This window comes from Dipodomys spectabilis, unplaced genomic scaffold (genome assembly GCF_019054845.1).
Source record: "Dipodomys spectabilis isolate Male_0828 unplaced genomic scaffold, ASM1905484v1 ptg000107l, whole genome shotgun sequence".
Classification (NCBI taxonomy): Eukaryota; Metazoa; Chordata; class Mammalia; order Rodentia; family Heteromyidae; genus Dipodomys; species Dipodomys spectabilis.
This window is the reverse complement of record NW_024870784.1, coordinates 2502922-2523488: the sequence shown is the minus strand read 5'-3', so window position 1 is coordinate 2523488 and position 20567 is coordinate 2502922. Positions and strand designations below refer to the sequence as shown.

Sequence of the window (20567 nt, the reverse complement as noted above, 5' to 3'; positions counted from 1 at the left end):
GAGAGGCCACTGCTCTTCCCTCAGGAGAACTGCTGAAGGCCCAGCAGTATTCTTGGTCTTCAAATATCTCCCCAACCTGCTGATCAGGGCCCCCTTCCCCAACACCCAAAATGACAATCACAAGTGATCAGCTCATGCTAGTTCACCCCAGACTGTTCTCATTTTAAACCAGTAAGCCGTAAAAACACAAGCGACTCAGGAGGCAGGGATAGGAGGATCACAGATCCACGCTGACCCCTCCTCAACACATACACCATTTATTAACTGCAAAGGGTATGGAGGAATGGCTCAAGTGGGAGAGCACCCACCTATAAAGTATGAGACCCTGAATTCAAACCCCAGTACTGACAAAAACCAAACTAATGAGAAACCACTGTAAGTCTGTCACCTCCCGGGCAACCCTCTTGGCTGCTCAGATAAGATCCTTCGTTTTAAAGAGGAAACTAACATTAAAGACCTCCTGGGTTACCTGGGAGAGGTTCTGGGCTCTCGACACCAGAACATCAGCACAAGTAAACCTGTCAAACTGAACCCTGAATACTAAGGTGGCCCCAAGATAAGGACACCTCAGCTGCCCGGGAGGGACAGCAGACGGAGAGGGAGATTTGCAGAGGGGCAGGAAGGAGTCTGGAACTTTAGATACAGCTTGGCAAACACCCCACGTCTACACAGAGCCAGCTAACTCAGGGGCAGTTCTGTGGGGCAGTGAACTCCACCGGAGAGTCAGAGAAGCCAGGGTATGACAGACAATACCCCCAAGGGCTCCCCACAAGTGGCCAGAACTAGGACTTCCTCATTTTTTAAACTTTTAAACCACTCTCCACAAAGGTCTCGATTTCGCTGTGATCCTTCACAGGGCTCCTTGGATGAAAAAGAACTAAACTTGAACCTTGGTCTGAGTCAAGGGGAGGGGGGGGGAGGGATGAGATACCTTTAAAATGCCAGACACACGTGATTAGGAATGGAAAAAAACAACGGCTGTGTTGTGAAATATTAATGGTGACGGTGATGATGATCCCGATCAGAGCAGCAGCGAACACATATACAGCCCTTACTTTGTCCTGCTAGATTGTTAATGGGGCGAGAACAGATTGACTGAGAGCCATCCACTCAAAACTTCAGCAGAGCACAGACTCACGTCTTCATCGCAACGGCATGAAGGGTGGCTGCCCTGGGCACTTGCTCTGCTTTTTATTCTAGATCCCTTGGCTTCCCCAGCGGGCTCTCCAATGTTAAACTGTGGAAACCATTTCAAGAGGCCATCGGCGCCCCCTAGTGGTCCTGGGATGTATCTTGCGCTTGACGCCGCTGATTTCATCCGTCCCTAATTAGGTTCATATGGAAAACATTTCTTAGTTTTGTGCACCCTCCTCTACCGGATGGAACCATCCAGATCTCACTTCAGTGTTAGGCTCCCTGAGACATACGGTTTTCATTTTTAAAAAAACACACAACAAGAAGGTTTGGGAAAGCTAGTTGATCCCCTATCCCTGACAACCCTTCTACCTTACATAGGAAAACAAAACAAAACAAAACAAAAAGCAGTTCAATATCATTTTGAATTTCCTCCTAAAGAGCAGAATCCTTACAAGTTCAAGGGTTCAATTTGCTAAACTTGAAATTTGTCAGTGAATACAGCATCACCCTGTAAATGAGGACAGTTTAAAAACAGAGAGCACATAGAGAGCTCTTTGGCTACTACAAACATTATAGAATTATCTGGAAGCTTCACCCTCCCACATGTCTCATTCTGGCCTGCCTTGACCTATACATAGGAAGGCCCCTGGCCCAGGGCCAAACGTTCTCCAAACAAAGAGAAACACAACAGGTTGGCTAAGGCTAACACTCCGGCTTTATTAGAAGGAAGTCTTGCCTGTGTCACATGCTTTCTTTGGCAAATCTTAGAGTTCCCTCCTATGCTCACTCCTGGGAAAAGAGAAGGCAGGGGAGGGACTGTTTCATGACTCCCCAGCTCTAGACCAGCCTGAGATTATAGACACATAATTGTCCCAACCCAGTCAAGGAGTAAACCACACAAAGGCTCCTGTTTTCCAAGGAGGGCCAGGAATGCCAAGTAACCAGAAACCAAGATCCCTAATTTGTGGCAAATTGTACAGTGATCATAGTAATACAATGTTGGTGGCAATGGGTCAATTCTTCTGCTTCAGGTGAACAGATACCAGATACGCTGATAAACAGAGGGCTGGGATTTCCAAAATACATTCATTTATAATCCCCCGTGCAGCTATATCAACAGTGGCAATGTTTTCAGATTTCTGTTAAGGATCAAAGCTAAGTAAGGATGGGAAAAACTAGAATTCAAAGAGGAAGCAGCCAACTTGCTTTCATGGTTTAAATGTGAAATGCCTCTCACAGGCTCAGGTAGCTGGGACTTGGTTGCTCACCTATGCGCTCTTTGGAAGGGATTGGATCATAAAGGCCTGACCTCATCAATGATCTAATTCCGTGATGGATTCATAATAGGTCAGCCTGAGTAGGAGCTGGAGCCTAGTAATGGTTAGTTAGGTCTCTAGGGATGAGTCCTAGAAGGACTTAGTTAGGTCTCCAGGGATGGGTCCTAGAAAGATATACCTTGTCTCTCTGCCTCTTTTCCACTTCCTCTGCCTCTTGTCTACCATGAGGTCAGCTGCTCCGCACTATCACATGCTCCCTCTCACCTCATCCCGGAAACCATGGAGCCAGCCAATCATGGACTGAAACTCCTGAAAACATGAGCCAAAACATGGTGAGGGTGCTCCGTGTTAAGTCGCTTCTCCCAGGCATTACATCAGCAATGGTAAGGGTAACACATTTTCTCTACAAGACTCGCTCCAATTCAGAAACAAAGCATTGATGATCGCCTGGCTGTGCACTGGGGTGCTGCAGCCACCTCTACAGAGGCCTGTGGAGGAACAGGTGCCCTGCCAGAGCCTCACAACAAACTCTTGTGGTCCTTCAGCAAGAAACACCCTGGGAAATGACCAGAACAGCCTTCCACAATGAGATACAGAAGCAGAAATTCATCTCAATCTTAAGACCAAAGAGCTAGACTGGATGCCCCAAAGGAGCTAGAAGATCTGCGTGGATATAGAGAACAGACTTTCATGCTGTACTGAAGATGAAATTTTTAAAAAATGGAAAGCTCAGAGCCAACAAGGTAAGGAGTTGTCTGAAAGCTTTTGCTAAATCCAAGTGAATTCAAAAGAAAAAGAACCTTTAATAGACACCAAGCACTGATGGCTCATGCCTGAAATGCTAGCTACTCAGGAGGCTGAGATCTGAGGATCAAGTGTGAAAACCAGACCAAGCAGAAAAGCCAGTGAAATTCTTATCTCCAAATAACCAGCAAAATGCCAGGGAGGAACGGTAGTTCAAGCGGCAGAGTGCTAGCCTTGATAAAAAAGCCAAGCGAGAGCACAAGCCCTGAGTTCAAGACCCAATATTAGAAGAAAAAAAAAAACAGGCTAAAAAGGCTAAGTGCGTGAGGAAGAACAAATACGATAAACCAGACATGGGAGGATGGGCAGAGTCGTCCTCAGGTGAAGGAGGAGGAAGAGAAGAAACCCTGTGTACTGCCTCTGAATGCCGAGACTAACCCACACTCAGCCTACCCCACTTTGTAGACATGCCTGAAGCTACCAGAGAGAAACATTCTATTGCAATAAAAGCAAGTCACTGGCCCTCAGACCCCTGTGAGAGTTCTTGTCCACTGGTGGCTGAAGGCATGTGGACCAGGTGGTGAGGGCCTGGGTGGGGCTGGGAAGGATGGAGGAGAACAACTCAAGAGGGGTCATACATGGTACTCGTAAACTGGTACGTTGAATTAAGACCCCTTTGTATAAAGATGGTATTTTTTTTAATTTAAAAGAATAAAGGCATCCCTACAGGTTGGAAAGTAAGAGAGTTCAGGGAATTGAAAGGTGGAGGGTGGCTATGAACTGTTTCTGACTCTACGTGTGTTTTAGGTCATCTAGCCCAACCTCGGCCATCACTTCATCGAATCCAGTCATGGGCTGGTTGTCTGATCCATCTCTGTCCAAAACCACTGTAACAGCGCCACCTGTGGGACACGGTCACAGACACACCCGTGCTGACAGGGAGTCCAGGTAGGCTCAGCATCACCTGGCCCAGAAGTCTCTGATGACAGGAAGATCTACTCAAGAAAACAAGTCATCACAAGGGGGAAAAAATGGGTACTGGGTGTCCCCAGCTAAAGCCAGTTCCCTATTCTGCAGCATAAAATGGCCCCCAAAACATTTTATTGTATAGCCTCTGGAATGCTTAATCATGCTATCAATAAAGGAAGCCACGAACCAATCAGCCATCCAGTGGTCCCCAAAACACACTGCCAACAGCACCCAGGGAGTGGGGGAGAAGCATGGGGTGTCTGACCCAGCCACACACCCTCAAGGTGGAGGCGGCCATGACAGTGGGTAAGAAGCAAGGGCTCCCCACACCAGCCTCCACGTCCGGCATTTGTCACAGCTAGTTTTGAGGTCTCCCAGTGTTGATTCCACCTGGAATCCCACCGACAGCGGGAGGTGACAGAGACATGAAGAACCAGGAACTCACTTCACAAATGGCTCCTTGTAAAGAAGTGAATTTCCAGAGCGTTTAACTATTTCCATTGATTGTGCCATTTTTAAAAATTCAGATGTGTCCACAGCAAAAACTGAATACGTACCTCCCAACAAACTCCCCAAAACAGCTTCACCAGAGTGAGGTTTTAGAGTCCTGAAAATCTGAACTAGAGACTTGAAAGATTGCTGATATTACCCACAGACATTCGGGAGGGAGGAGACAATCCCGGGAAAGGGGCTGAGGATGGAATTTATGCACTGGCTGATTTTTTTTTTTTCCACAGAGTCAAGGTTGCCATTGTGGATGGTTTTCTTTGCCAAAGACCAAAGAGACAACTTCGGTGGAAATCTCCACATCATCACCGAACTGGAGGGAATGACCTGAGGTCAAAAGAAAAAAAAAAAAAAAAACCTACAATCTTCACCCAGACTACCAATTCATCTTATCTAAAGTCATAACTAACCATTTCCACAAGGCACCGCAGAAGACAGGAAGTCATCTTTCTTGGAGGAGATTCTGGGTTCTCGGCTCTCAACTCAAATTCTAGAATTCCTGTGTAGGAGGATCACTGCACATCCCCCTGCGACTCGCCACCAAGATGCAATCTTGTTTCTCTCTGTGCCTTCTGCCCAAGCCTTGCTCAACTCTGGGTGTGAGCTTCTCACACTTCAGAGCTAGTTTTGAGCCAGAAAACTAAGTCTTATTCCCAGCACCTGCTTGAGTGAAGAATAGAGCCATGAGGGTGGGCCAGAAGCAGCCTCCAGGGGCAAGAACACAGACCACAGAAGGCTTCAGGGAACACAAGTGCACTGGACACGGGCTTGCCTGCCTTCCCTATCTGCCATCTTGTTCTGCCTTCCCTCCTCTGCCCTCTAGTGGGGAAAAAAGGAAACAGAAAGGATTGCAACGACCAGCCCTGTGCTTCTTTGCTGAATACCACTAGAAAGCTTGGCAAAGTGCTATCTCTTGCACATTTAGGACTAAAATGGACGACTGTGGTGGCTGCATCACCCTGTGTTTGTCACTAGTGGTCACTGTTGTGTTAGATAATGTCATGGCACAAATACTAGGCAATACGCTTCTCAAGAATGTTCTAATAAGTATAGCAAGTGTGTGTGTGTGTGTGTGTGTGTGTGTGTGTGTGTGTGTGTGTGTGTATACTGGGATTTGAACTCAGAGCCTTGTGCTCTTACTCAGCTTTTGGCTTACACTTGAGCCAAGCCTCTAGTCCGGCATTTTGCTGGTTAGAAAAAGAGAAATTGAGCATTATTTTCTCTAATAAATAAAAGTCCAGCTGGGAGCTAATGGCTCACGCCTATAATCCTAGCTACTCAGGAGGCTGAAATCTGAGAATCATAGTTCAAAGCCAACTTGGTAAGGAAAGTCCATGAGACTCTTATCTGTAATTAACCCCCAGAGAAACAGAGGTGGTGCTATGGCTCAAAATGGTAAAGTGCTAGTCTTCAGCAAAAAAGAGCTCAGGGAAACTGTCCAAGCGCTGAGGTCAAGCTCCATGACCAACAACGAAAAAAAGGAGTCTACACAGCGCATAACATTGTCTACCACGACCTTGACCTTGACCAAAACAGTGCTCTAGGCAGTGGGTGAACAACATTCCTCATCTGATCACTGTTGGTATAAATGTGACATTGGTGGTTCGTGTGTGCCAAGCTGTTGCTCTTCATGTCCGGAAAACTTAGAAATGCTCCATTCACCATTGCATCTAAGTCCTAAGAAATGCATGTTAGATCTCAAAAACTTACAAGTGTAAACCTCTGAACTTTTCTATAAAGCCTACTAACCCCAGGTATATATAACACTTTCCAACTGTTGTAACAGTTACTTATCAGATGGGCTACGGGATTGACCCACACAGCTCTTAACTTCCAATCCCAGATCTTAGTGATGCTTGCTACAGCAGGTGGACCCAACTCACCAAATGACATGAACTAACAAAATTGCACTTGCTGGTGGTTTTTTCCTCATATATGAATTGTTCTTGAACACGTCAGGTCTCATTTTAATCCTTATTTAATCATATGGCCTGATACCAACTGAAGCTTTTATGTGGCAATGCAAAGCTTATTTTCCTTGTGAAATTCTCACAGGGAATTATTATTATAACAAAGGAATGTCTTGTTCTGGAAAGCCTGCTTAATAACACAGCCTGTGGTTATACACCCTGGTGGCTCACATTCTTTCAATGAAAAAGAATTCCAATCTCTACAGTGACTCCAAAGGGAAGCAATGCTGGAACCCAGTGGCAGGACTGATGACAGCCACCTCAGAACTGCTTTATACCACCCTCATACCTCCCACGTTGGTCTTTGTATCTATGTTCCATCAGCCCAGAGGAGGAATAAGCTATGTGTCTTGGTCATCTGTTGCTGCATCACAAACTACCCAATGTTTAGGAACCTAAAATGATTTTACTGTATCCCTTGAGCAAAACTTTCCCAAATGATCCTTCCATTTCTATGTGGCATTAACAAAGGTCACTCGGTGGTATGCAGCTGGTCAGGAACATGATAGCTTCACCCTGAGGGATCTAGAGTCTTCCAGGGATAGCTGGAAGGACTCGGCTAGGACCTCTACAGTACGGTCACCTAAAGATGGCCAGTGGACAAGGTAGAGACTCTGATGGCCTGTGTGACCAAAAAAATTCAGCCTGTAGCATCTCATCTACTGTATTCTATTGATAAGTAACAGCATTCAAGGTCAGCCCGGATTGAAAGGAAAGAAATCAGATCCTCTTCTCAATGGAAGGCACATCAAAGAACATGCGGCCATCTTTAATCCATCACACCCTGATATTCTAAGTTGTACCAAGAGGCTCAAGACATTTATTAACTGACTCCACTCTTTACTAAGTTGAACTTGAAGAAAACCTTAGCAAAGGCAAAGGAGATCCTTTCTTATATCCCTTGATAGAGTTGCATATCTGTCATTCTCCACAATGCATTAGCAAATCAGCCGTGACCAAAGAATGTCGGCTCCATATCTGATTCCAGAGGACCTCTGAGCTTTCTTAAGTATTGAGTTCTTAACAGCTAAATAACACCTAGGAGACACGGAGCGCAACCCAATACTTTATCCAGTTGGACCACTCATGGGAACAGAGTTTAAGGAATCCAACCTGGAGTTCAAACAAAGAAAACAAAGTTGGGGAAGAGATTCCATCTTTCCAGGGCTCTTTGAACTTGTCTCCAAGGCCCTGACACCAAAGGCACCAGGAAAGTGTTGATTTTCCTCAATTTGAGAGAGAGCCTGGTACCCCTGGATTCCAGACCAATAACACCTTTGTTCTGTGTACTTTCTAAAGCACATGACAGCCATGGGGAGCCCAGGGTCTCCAACACACCCATGTGACCGCTGCCCCCAGAGACCACGTCAGAACACTCTGGGTACCCCCAACATGGGAAGGAAACCCACACCCTGCTCCCCTTCTTCATTCTAGGAGTCTGTTGTACCTAGAGGTGGGACAGAGGTACACTGGGGACCCAACTAGGGGGTGCATAAGCACTACACTGCAGCATCCTAAGCCCCAAAGGCTGAAAGCCCGGAACTCGATGGTTGTCGGCACTTGACCACCACCCTCCTTCATACGGTCTCCACTGAAGAGCAGGCATGGATCAAGCAGTAGAGCCTCAGCCTTTTACAGGAAAGGTCAAAGCAAGAACTCAGTTGGCCTCAAGTTCAAAAAAATAATACAGTGACTAAAGAAATAAGAAATCTTCTTTTGCTATGGTTTGGATCATAAACATCTCCCACACACACACACCTTGCCCCCCCCCCCAAAAAAAGCCAGTGTAAAAGGCTCCTGGGAGGCCTACAGGAGATCCTCGGGCCATCAAAGTGGTACCCTAGCTCGTCCTCATCCCAGGCATGAGGCAGAGTTGGGACCCTCATGCTTTCCCCTCTCCAAGGGCCCCAGGGCTTCAAGGCCAAGTGGCCACAGACCGAAGCCTTCAAACCCACGGAATGACAGGAACTTCCTCACACCGATAGTCACTGGCTCCAGCCACAGATGGCCACACACCTGGCTGGTGGGCACTGCTCAGCTCCCAGCCTGCCCAGCTGCGGCTCCTCACACCTCTTTCCTCACTGCTGCATGGATCTGTTTCTTTCTGGATCTGTTTCTCTCTGGAATAAATGTTCCAGAAAAGTAGCAGCTGCATTGGTCCAAATCACTGTGGTCCCTCCCAACCCCCCCAGGCTCAGTGTCTACTACCTGGAAGGTCATCGGTCTTGCCTTTAAATATACGCATGCACCTAAACTCCACATGGGAGTTTGGGAAACTGGCACCGTTTTCACCTCTCCTGACCCACCAAGAGATTCAGATTTTTACACAAGCCACTGAGAAAGGAGGAGAAGTGCCGAGTTGGGAGAAATTCACAAATCCAGTAAAGAAAAAATAAAAGCCTGGAATTAGAAATATTTTAATCTAGAGCCAGGCAATCCCAGCACTTGGAGAGGCTGAGGCAGGAGAATCACAAGGTCCAGTCCAGTCTGGGTTAAAAATAAGACCCTATCTCAATAATTATTATTTTTTTTAAACTTTAACCAGGTGCCAGTGGCTCATGCCTGCAATCGTGACTACTTAGCAGGCTGAGATCTAGAGGATCTTGGTTCAAGACTATCCTGTACAGAAAGGTTTGCTAGACTCCATCTCTCAAATAATGAGCAAAATGCAGGGTTGGAAGTGTTACTCAAATGGTAGGACATCATTCTAGCACAAGGCCCTGAGTTCAAACCCCAGTACAGTTTTTTAAAAGAAATTAACCTGATGATTTTTTTCACATATATAAAGCTTGCAGACTGACTGTGTAACATTACAGTCCATGTTTTCAACTGAACCACGGATGGAAGCTGACAAAGGAGCTTCCCAATGGTGTCTGATGGTTCCATATTCAGTTCTCTTACTGCCCGTTAGACACCAGCAGAGGCATCAATCACAGTTCTCCACAAGGCAGAGGAGTTGTTACTATTCTCCATGATCTTTGGACAATTCCTTCAGCAGATAAAAGCATACACAGAACATCTGACTGGAAGACACCGCTTGGAGATAGTATTTTGGCATTACTGCATCACAGATGGCTTTTGTTTTGTTTTACAGATGTTTTCGCAGTCATCTTGCTTTGTGGAGTCAAGATGGCACCCCAGGACCAAAGCCATCCACCTCCCATGACCAGATGGTATGAGGCAGTTGCAAAATGACCCAACCAACTTTATCAGCTTAAACACCCCTGGAACAGTACTTCTCCCTATGCAGGAGAGAGTCCAATTCTGAAAGCACATGCACTTAAAAACAAAACCATACCTGCTAATGAAAGGGGACAAAGGCAGGGCAGGGAACAACGGCTCCCTCGGGATTGAAGACGTTATCGAATATGAAGCACAACACAGCATTTCTGGATTCCAGTAAATGAAGTCGAAGGCTGCCAGCCTACTGCAGCAGTCCACCCTTGCTCTGTCCATCTATCAATTATCAATTATGAAAATCACCAAGCTTAAGAAGACAGGCCACCCAGCAGAGGCAGCCAGGACACTCCAACGAAAACATGTAATACATGAGACACAGCTTTATACAAAGACGAGAAAGAATAAAGCCAAATGCTTATTTGAAAACTAGACAAAGGATCCAGGAGCCACAGAAAAGAGAGGTCAACAGTTTTCAAATATCTGAAAATATCCTCAGAACTCTAGGAAATGGAAACACGAGGGTATTTTCCTTTGTTGTTCTTTTTGTTTCCTTTTTTTGTCTTGTTCATTTATCTGGCTTTGGGAAGGTCATAGGACACAGCAATGGAGAGACAAAAGGTGAACAGATGTAGTAGCGGTACTCACTAGATACTATGCTGAAAATGAACTATACAACTTGTGGGTGGGGAAAGGAGGGAAAACCTGGAAGAGAGCCAGGGAAAGGGTGACATTGTGCAAAAAGAAATGTACTCTACCTGACTTGTGTAACTGTAACCCTGCTGCACATCACCTTTATAATAACAAGAATAAATAAAAATTTAACTTAAAAAATATCCCCGACCTCATCACAATTACAGAAACCTGAATGAAATGATCAACGGGCCTCACTTTCCCCCACTCAGATTTTAAATGTTTGATAGAACAGGAGTGGAGAAGATGGGGGAAACCACACAGCACAGAGATGCAGGGTGTGAACTAGCTTTGTGAAGAAGAAATCTGGTGAGAGTTATCACAATATTGAGTGCGGAGATCCTTTCCCCTAGCAATGCTATTTCTAAAAATTACACTTTCCTATATTATTGTACATCTGTGAAGATCCACCATTGTTTAATGGATTAAAAAGAAGAATGTGATGGGTTCTAATGGTTCACTTCTGTAATCGTAGCTACTCAAGGAAACTAAGATCCAAAAGATCAAGGTTGAAAGGCAGCCTGGGCAGAAAAGTCCAAAAGACTCCATCTCCAAAATAACCAGTAAGAAAAAAAAACAGCAGGGCTGGTGGCATGGCTCAAGTGGTAGAGCATCAGCCAGGCAAGCTGAGAGACCACAAGGCTTTGAGTTCAGACTCAGATACCAGCAACTAAAAAAAATCCCAACAATTTCATGGATGGTATAAACATATTGTTCAAAATTGTATATAAACATATTCAATGTACATTTTACTTTGACTTTACTGAAAACTGAAGTCATGGACTTCATAAGCAAAATACATTGCTAAGAGTTTAGTGTCTTAAGGATTTCTTACTCGGAGCCTTTAGGTTTTTTATTCCACAGGTGCCAGTTTTGCACAGATGGAAAAAATACTCAGCCTCAGGGAATCAATCCAAGCTAGTCTTCCTAAGGGACTCAGCAATAAATAGCATAGGCTTTGTAGCCCACAGTTTCTGGCATAACTTCATAAAAGTAGTGATAATAATTGTGGGAGTAAATACAGCTGGGTTTAGAAGAAGTGTGTATTCAAAGGCATCGACATTTGAATTTCATCTATTTTTCCTGGGTTATATAGTATTTTTTTGATGTTTTGCATTGCTCAAGTGACAGTGCACAAACCAGTATGGACAAGGCCCTGGGTATCATCACAAAAAAATGTATAAGCCTTTCTTATATTTCAGACATATAAAAAAACAAATGGCAGGCTAGATACAACCTAGAAGCCATGGTTTGCTGACTCCTGGTCCAAATCTATCTTGTAACACCTCTCCTTGGTGCATGGGACAGGTCTGGAAAAAGACAGAACATGACTGTCAGTTCCTGCCAGTAGGATGGAAGGCCCAGCATGCTAGGGAGCCCTCCTGCCCTGCAGGCAGGAGAAAGAAGAAAGCCCTTTCCCTGCCCACCTGCTTCAGATTGGTGGGGACCAGCTGAGGCTGAAGGCAAAAGAAGCCCACTTTGATGTAAAGAGAGAAAGAACAAAGCCCAGTCTGGGCCTTTGGTGACAAGTCCTATGGCTTGTATGACATAATTTGCTATTGAAACCATTTGTTCTTGGCTAAACTACTAACCACAACTGAATATCCTCATGATGACGACTTTCTTCCCACCATTAAATATCATAGTATAGCATCATCAGGGCAAAAGTATTCTTAATAAAGCACTTATAAAATGAGTCAAATTGTTAACCCACTTTTCAACTAACAAGAGCTATCATTTGAAACATAGCCAAGAAAAAGGTAGAACAGGAGCTCTCTCTCACTCAGTCTCTCTCTGTCTGTCTCTGTGTCTCTGTCTCTGCCTCTATCTCTGCCTCTCTCTCTCTCCTAAATTCAAGATGGGAAAAACTATGCCAGCTTTAGTGAAATGGACTTAATTCCTAAGTACAACATCTGTGGATGGCAATGTTTCTTTAAGAAGGATGAGGGGGCTCTCACTGGCTGCACAGAATCGGCAGAAGTTGGAGCCCAGTTCTGCCTTCCTCCTAGATGGAAGAAAGCACAGCAGTGTCCAGAAGGAACCACCTTCGGCTGCTCCGGGACTCTGGGTCCAGCCCGTGAGTCAACACTCAGCAAGAAAATTAATGCTGCAAAGGAAGAGTTTAAGAGATTAAATTATTTACTTCCCCAGCAAAACCTTTTCTTTGTTGGTTAATCTTAAAGAATTTGTAAGCCTGGCACTGGTGGCTCAACCCTGTAATCCTAGCTACTCAGGAGGCTGAGATCTGAGGATCACAGTTCAAAGCCAGCCTGGGCAAGAAAGACCATGAGACTCTTATTTCCAATGAACCACCAGAAAATCACAAGTGGAACTGTGGTACAGCACTAGCCTTGAGCAAAGAGCTTAGAGACAGTGCCCAGGCCCTGAGTTCAAGCCCCCCCCCCACACACACACACACACACACACGAATTTGTACCAGGAATTATCAGATTATCAAAGGTTCCATTCTTATGGAGAAGGAAAATGACAATATCTTCCCAAAGACAATTAAATCCATATGTGATTGATCAGCCCTGTGTGTTCAAGTCCTCCTGTGTGTGCAGGTCCTCCTGTGTTCATCATGTGCCAAACACTGCGCCAAAGCCTGAGAGAGCAGTGGGCCAAGATACACAAGTGGTCCTCGGCCTGCCAGCTTCCAGCCAGAGGAGATGCCGCGCATGCGCAGGCCTGCCAGCTGCCTTAGTCCACGGTTCCACCCAAGGTAAACCGGCGAGAGAAGGACAAGGCTCTGCTCCTTCCGGCCAGTTGCTGCAGTGCGACTGTCCCCCAAAGCTCCCATGCTGCAAGTTAATCTCAAAGCCCACACGTTAATGGCATTTGGAGCTGGTGCTCACGGGAGATTATTAGAATAAGATGAGGTCGTAAGGGTGAGGCCCCACGGTGGTTTTAATGGAAGAGGAAAAGGAGGAGGAGGAGGAGGGGGAAGGGGAGGAGGGGGAGGGGCGGGGGAGGGGGAAGAGGGGGGGGGGAGGGGGAGAAACCAGAGCTAACATGCCTATTCATACAGAAAGAAGGCTTTCCCCAGAGACCCGAACATAAGCCTCCTCTGAAACCATGCATAGCTCAAATGAACTTTCATTCTTTACAAATCATCTAGCCTCAAGTGTTTGTTACAGCAACAAAATGGACTAAGATGCCTGCCAACGTGCCCTCCAATTCTACAACAGCATCCAACAAATAATAGTTCATGTGTGCCAAATTAACAGATTAACATATCGGAGCCTGGACTTCTCTATGTCCCTTCAAATCGTAGTGTTTTGTCTCGATATCTAACATGAAAGGATTAAATGGCATCCTGAAAGACCCAAGGTAGTATTTCCAAAGAGGCTGTGAAAGTCCAGCGGCTTGAGAAGATGGGCTGGCTGAGTACAGCCCTGGAGAGGTACCCAGAGGCTCCACACAAGCTCATGGACAGCTCCACACGCATGTGCACACACACGTGCGTGCACACCCACACACACACACTCATGGAAGCCACATCTGTGTATGGCAGATCACAGACACTCACAGCCTACCTACTTCTGCAGTGTCATTTCCAATCAGGTGTTTATAAGATGCTCAGAAAACATACTATGAAATTAAAAACCATCATTTCTCAGAGAAAATTGAAGTTGCAGAAGTACATGGTCAAAACACATAGCACCTACATAATGAGGAAAATCACATCTCCCTCACAAGCTCCTTGGAGACCAAGTGCACAGAACAGGTTTTAACCTGTTTTCTCCCAATACACAGGGAGCTACTGGTCTACCAGAAGTTTCTCAGAGACTGCTCTGGCACATTCCAGTCCTCACGAATAGCATAATAATGCTTGGGGCTGTGTTGTTGTAGCTCCTATTGCTATACTATTATTATTGTTATTATTATTATTTGCATTTGCATTTCTGGGCAACCATATCTATTCAAAGTCTAGGCCTTTCTTGAATTTTTCTTTGCTCCATTAAATTTCACTTTCGCTGCTTTGGAGAATCTAAATGCAGTGGCAAATGCCAGCTCAAGGGCCTATGCTCAGGAACCTATACTCAGTTACATAAGCAGTGTCCAAAACACAGCTCAAGGATCCCTGGTCATGTGGTAGTTTAGACTATCTCAGCTTATCCACCCTAAACCTTTCCCAGAAGAAAATAGGCTGGAGCCAGAAGCAAAGCTGTAGAGAAGACTTCCTCTCTTAGAGAATGATTACTATGATCAGAAGAAACTTTATCAACCTCAGGCAGACCTTGTGACCCTCAGAAGCTACTCAATCTCACTGTTTGGATATCTAGTTGTTTCCTTCAGAGAAAACAGGACACCATATCAACCATCCAAGTCTGACCTCACGATACTCTGCCAAGATGTACTGCTGGCCTTGGCCTACAGGAACTGCTACCAAGCAGTATCTGAGAAAGCCAGTTGTTTCTACCTTCCCTAATGCTCTCATCCCCAGAGACTGGAAGTAATTCAATGCCTATAGGGATGTTTCCCTGAAAGAAGAAATAGAAGGAAGCCAAGTATAGTAACTTTCAACTACACCTGCTATTTGGGAAGCTAAAATCAAGAGGATCATGCTCAGAAAAGTAACAAACCAAAAAAAGTTAGGAATATAGCTCAAGTGGCAAAGTTCCTGCTTAGAAAGCACAAGTTACTGAGTTCAAACCCCAGTATTGCCAAGTAAATAGATAGATGATGATGAAGATGAAGGTAGATATAGATAGATAGATAGATAGATAGATAGATAGATAGATAGATAGATAGATAGATAGATAGATAGATAGATAGATGTAGCGGAGTGGGGAGGAAACTTTGTGGGCAGAATCAACAAAAGCTGTAACTGAATAATGCTTATTTTAAGCGAGGCACTGTTCTAAATGTCTTATGAGAACTATTCTTGAGCCCTCTCAATAACCTCGGAACAGTTCTTATTATTGGTTCCCCTTTCATCTATGAGATTAATGAAGGCACAAAACAGTAAAGTAACTTTCCAAGGTCACAAGCAAGAAGGCAGCAGAGCTAGGGCTGCATGCCAGACCTCTTGAGTCAACAATCTGTGTTCTGGCTCCATGAGCAGGCAGGACCCTCATTTAAACCTTCAACACACACCATGCCTGACATCTGCACTAGAGATCCCATGCTTGCCCTTCCCATACCCCAAGGAAGAGATGCACTTCAGAGGCATGTCCTTCTCTGAACTATCAACCTGGAAGGTGGCTGCAAAAATCTCCCCAATAGGGATGGCCTCCATGCCGAGAATCTTGAACATGCAGCAAACACAGCAGGGGGCAGAAGAGAGGCAATGGTAGAGAAGATCTCAGTCAGAGGGTGAAGCAGGTGCAAAACTCTCAATGCAGGAAGAAGGTACTTGGTTATGGCTAGCATGGTGCCTATTACCATATGTGACCAAGAGTGAGGACCCCCAGCAAAGACAAGAGCTGAGAAAAAGGAGACTGGAATAACATCACAGAGGGCTTGGACCTCGAAAAATCAGCAAATCTACAAGGAAAAAATGAAGAACTTTACACTGAGAAACAAGCGATCAGATCTTCTCCTGGTTCCCTGGCAATTTAGAAGGAACTGGACTGCAAAGGGCCGGGCCTGAAAGCAGCGAGACTAGAGATGAAGCTACGACTGCAATGCGATGGCTTTCAGATTGTGGGGGATACTCTAAGCAGGTGTATCTGGAGCCCCTTAGCCCGATGATGTGCCGCAGGCCATCCCAGGACTTCCCTTTGGCATTCCACCATCCTGCCCTCAGGTGATGCCCCCCAGTGTGTCCCTTTACACCTGTCCTAGGACATGTTAAAATCCTAGCAGAGCGCCTTCTCACCAGGAAGGAAACACACACATCATCTCTCTCCCCTCAGACCCTTGGCACCAAACACTTCTTAAAATCCTGATGCTAATCACTTGGATGTGTTTCTTTACTTATTAGATTTGCCTACATTTTGGCCAGAGAGGTTTCTGCAAGCCTGAAAGTATTTCTGAGGATTATGATTTCACATGCAATGCACATTCTTTACCTTATTATCTCCAGCTTCCCTGGGCCCTGGCTAAAGGTCTTTTAGAAAGGGCTTTTGTCTTTTACTTTATTGTTTAAAAAAAATGCTCTTTGTATAAGTAGCTCCTGGATTTTGTCCATGTATTTTGGATATCTTGTACAATTGCCTATTTAAAGTCAAAACTTCCTTGTGGCCAGAGTTTCCTATAATGATAGCTACTCAGGAGGCTGAGATCTGAGGATCACAGTTCAAAACCAGTCTGGGCAAGAAAAGTTTATGAGATTTTTTTTTTTCTAATTAACCACAGAAAAGCTGGCAGTGGAACTGTGGCTCAAGTGGAAGAGTGCTAGCCTTGAGTTAGAAACACTCAGAGACAGAGTGCCAAGCCCTGAATCCAAGTTCCAGTGCCAGCAGGGACTTCCACAAGATAAATCAGAGCTGTCTTCCCAATGGAGGAACTGTTGGGAATATGACACTAGGTAGATGAAATTCAAGCCTTCGGGCATCCTGAATCCCAATGTTACAATGCTCCAGAAACATGACAATAGATAAGTAAGATCCCACTTTCTACTCCAATGTATTATTTTCAGTTCCAACAAAATGGAATAGTTTCTTGGCGCTAAAAACACTGGCCAGCTCCAGGCCTCTGAGATGTACAACCTGGGAATTCTTCCATGGAACCTACCTGTTGACCTTCCTTCCTTCCTTCCTTCCTTCCTTCTTTCCTTCCTTCCTTTCTCCCTCCCTCCTCCTCCCTCCTTCCCTCTCTCCTTCCCTCCCTCCTTCCTCCCGCCTGCCTGCCTTCCTTCCCTCCTTCCTTCCTTCCTTCCTTCCTTCCTTCCTTCCTTCCTTCCTTCCTTCCTTCCTTCCTTCCTTCCCTCCTTCCTCCCTTCCTCCCTTGCTTCCCCCATTCTTTCCTGTCTGTCTTTCTGTCTTTCTAAACCTCATTTGGCACAAGTCATTAAGGCACGAACAGCACCTGTAGCTTTTTGGTTTTCCCTTAATCCTTGTAATAACCTCTGCTGGGAAGGGCCGGTCAGGATTTTCAGGACAAAGGACAGTGAAATGCCGGCTCAGAACTCTCGACCTTCTCCATCCCAGACTCCAGGCTTTTTTTTTGGGGGGGGGGGGGGGGCATGGTCAAGACCTTCCCCAGCAAATGTTCCAGAAACTTCTAACTTCACCCTCGTCCCACCTCCCCCCGGCCGCCTGCGGACGCGCGGGGCCCTGGGGCGCGCGCGCCCTTCCTGCGCGTCCTCAGAGGAACCGAGAGTGCGGACGCGCCGGCCCGGACGGTACCTTGACGAAGAGGGTGATGTCGTGCTCCGGGCCCTGGCCGCCGTCCTCGCCCTCGCCGCGGCCGTTCACCGGCGCCGCCCCGCCGCCCCGCGCGCTGGGCAGCTCGGCCAGGTGGTTGGTGAGCGGGGCGCCCCCGGCCTCCCCCTCGGGGCCGCCTCCGGGGGACCCCTCCGTGGGCTCCCGCCTCTCGGGCTCGCCCTCCGCTTGCCCGGGATCCCGGCCCTGCGCCCCGTGCTCCCCGCCGGCGCCGCCAGCGCCCGGCCCCGCCGCCGCCTCCCCCTCCCCGGGGGCCGCCGCCTCCCCGCGCTCCTCCGTCCCCGGGCCCGCCGCGGGGACCCCGGCGAGCTCTCCCGGGCCGGGCTCCCCAGACGCCGCCCCGGCGACCGCCGCGACCTGGGACGGCTGCGCGCTGGGGTCCTCTCCGCCTTGGGCCGCGCCCGCGTCCGCGTCCGCGCCGGGCCCGGCGGGCGCGCGGCCATCCACGCGGAGCCCTGCGGGTGCCCCGCCATCCACGCCGGCCCCCGGGGGCCCCTGGGCGCCTGCGGGGTCCCCGGGCACCGCGGGCTGCGGCTCCGCCTCCCGCTGCGCCTCAAGGGCGGCGGGTCCCCCCGGCTGCCCCGGCGCGTCTCCCGCAGTCCCGCCCGGGGTGCTGACCTCGCCGACCGCGGGGCCGCCCCCCTCCGCCTCCCTCTGCGCCCCCGCGCCCCCGCCCTGCAGCTCAGCCCCCGGCTCACAGCCCGCGCCCGGTCCCCACCCGCCACCTCCTTCCCCGTCCGTTACAACCGCGGCGACTCCGGCGCCCTCCTCCTCCTCCTCCTGGTCCTCCTCCTCCTCCTCAGGCCCCGGGGCCGTCGCCGCGCCCTCCAACGCAGCCTCCTCCTCCTTCTCCCAGGTCACGGCAGCCTCACTCGGTCCCTCGGGGCCCTCCGACAGAATCGCCGGCCCGACGGGCAGCTCCTCGGGGCCCGGAGCGCCCCGGTCCGGCTCTGCGGCCTCGGTCATGGCCACCGATCGCTGCCCCAACGGGAGGGGGACTTGAGTTCCCTGCCCTGCCCTGCCCTGTCCTCCCCTGCCCTGTGCACCGCGCAGGGGCTGGTGCTCCGGGTGGGACCCTCGGTGCCGGGGCCCCCACGTCCCCTCTGGGTCGCCCCACGCCGGGCTCCCTGGTTTTTACACCGCTCCCCCCCCCCGCCCCGCCAGGTGAAGTCCAATCAGCCCAAGACTCTGTCCTCCCAGGGTGAAGGCCTTTGGGGTCTTCCTCCGCCCGCCACGCTTCTTCTCAGTTCGCACCCAGACCCCAGGCCGGAGGCGCGCCCACGGGTGCGAGGCCGGAGAACTCAGCCCGGGAAGCGGAGCGCTGGGGCTCTGTCCCCTGCCCCAGGTTGACCAGAAGTGCTCGGTGCCAACTCCATCCCCCGAGGGCTGGGCGGGGCGTGTCCTCGCTGCCTCCGCCCCCCTCTGTTTGGGTGGCCTGGGAACCCGGCCAATGATAGCCTTCCTGTGGCCCCGGTGTATGGTGTATTTTAATGAGAAGACTGGTTTTACTGGCCTGGGGGAGCAGGAACAGCCTCAAGTTCCAGAGCCATTTAAATCAACAATTCTTCCCCCCCCCCCCAACACACACACACACACACACACACACCAGGAAGGGGGGGGCCCTCACTTAATTTCCACTCTGCCCAGAAGTGAAACCTGTAAGCATCTCTGGGCCTTTATGCCTCGTGTGTAACAGCCAGGACACGAATAAAAAGATTGGGAAGGCCATGCTCACTGCTTTCCCGTCTTTATTTTCCTCTTTCTTCTTCTTCTTCTCTTTGTGCATGTCCTGGGGCTTGAACTCCGAGTCTGGTTCTGTCCCTGAAGTTTTTGTGTGCAAGGCTAGTACTCTAGCACTTGGGATGCAGCTCCCATTGGCTTTGGGTGACTAATTGAAGATAAGAGTCTCAAGACTTTTCCTGACAAGAATGGCTTAGAACCCCCTGGATCCTCAGATCTCAGCTTCCTGAATAGCTGGGATTAAAAGTGTGAGCTATCAGTGCCGGGCTAATAATGCTTTTAATGAAAGACTAAATGACAATTCATCATACACACCAAAAAAAAGTGGCAAGAAGACAGCAAAAGGTAAAAAGAGTTCCCAGGTCCATAGACTGGAGAATCCGTGTTGTTAAAATATCCATACTCCCTAGGAGGGATCTACAGATTCAAAATATCACAGTTGATCCTCACATAAACATATAAATGCAAAAAAGAAAGCAATCTTGGGGGGAGGGACCGCAAAACTGGAGATGTCATACTTCCTCACTTTGAGACATACTACAGAGCCATAATAACCAAAATGGCAGGGAATAGCATAGAGCCCCAGAATAAACCCTGTCACAAAGGATGCTGCGACACTGGAGCCACGGGCAGTAAGCCTCTCTCCTTCTCTCACTTTGTACAAAAATGTCTACTCAGAATGGATGCCAGACCCACATAGAAGATTGAAAAGTATTAGAAAAATCACTAGGGGAAATACTTGAAGACGCTGGTACAAATAATGATTTTTTTAATTCTCCAGACACAAGAAACCAAAGCAAAAATTGACAGATGAGACTGTACGTTAGATCATTTTAGACTTTGCCAGAGACCCACGCAGACATCCAGGTACAGAGAACAAAGAAAGGTTTATTGCCAGGAAAGGGACCGGCAAGACTCCTTCTCACAAGGGAGAAGTGAGAAGCACCACCAGCTATTTATCTGAGGTGACCCATATAACCTAGGAGGTTTAGGAGGGGCTGGAAGGGGCTAGGAGGTGGAGA

The 20567-nt window shown here is 47.9% G+C and overlaps 1 protein-coding gene across 1 annotated transcript in view; it reads right to left on the bottom strand.

Annotated features, from left to right (window-relative positions):
* Window positions 1-17973, bottom strand: part of Clic6 (chloride intracellular channel 6) — a 37259-nt gene extending 19286 nt beyond the window's left edge. Inside the window, exon 1 of the mRNA XM_042687302.1 lies at window positions 17770-17973. The gene's annotated coding sequence lies outside the window, so the exon portion shown is untranslated. The remainder of the gene's footprint in view (window positions 1-17769) is intronic.
* Window positions 17974-20567: the final 2594 nt, after the last annotated feature.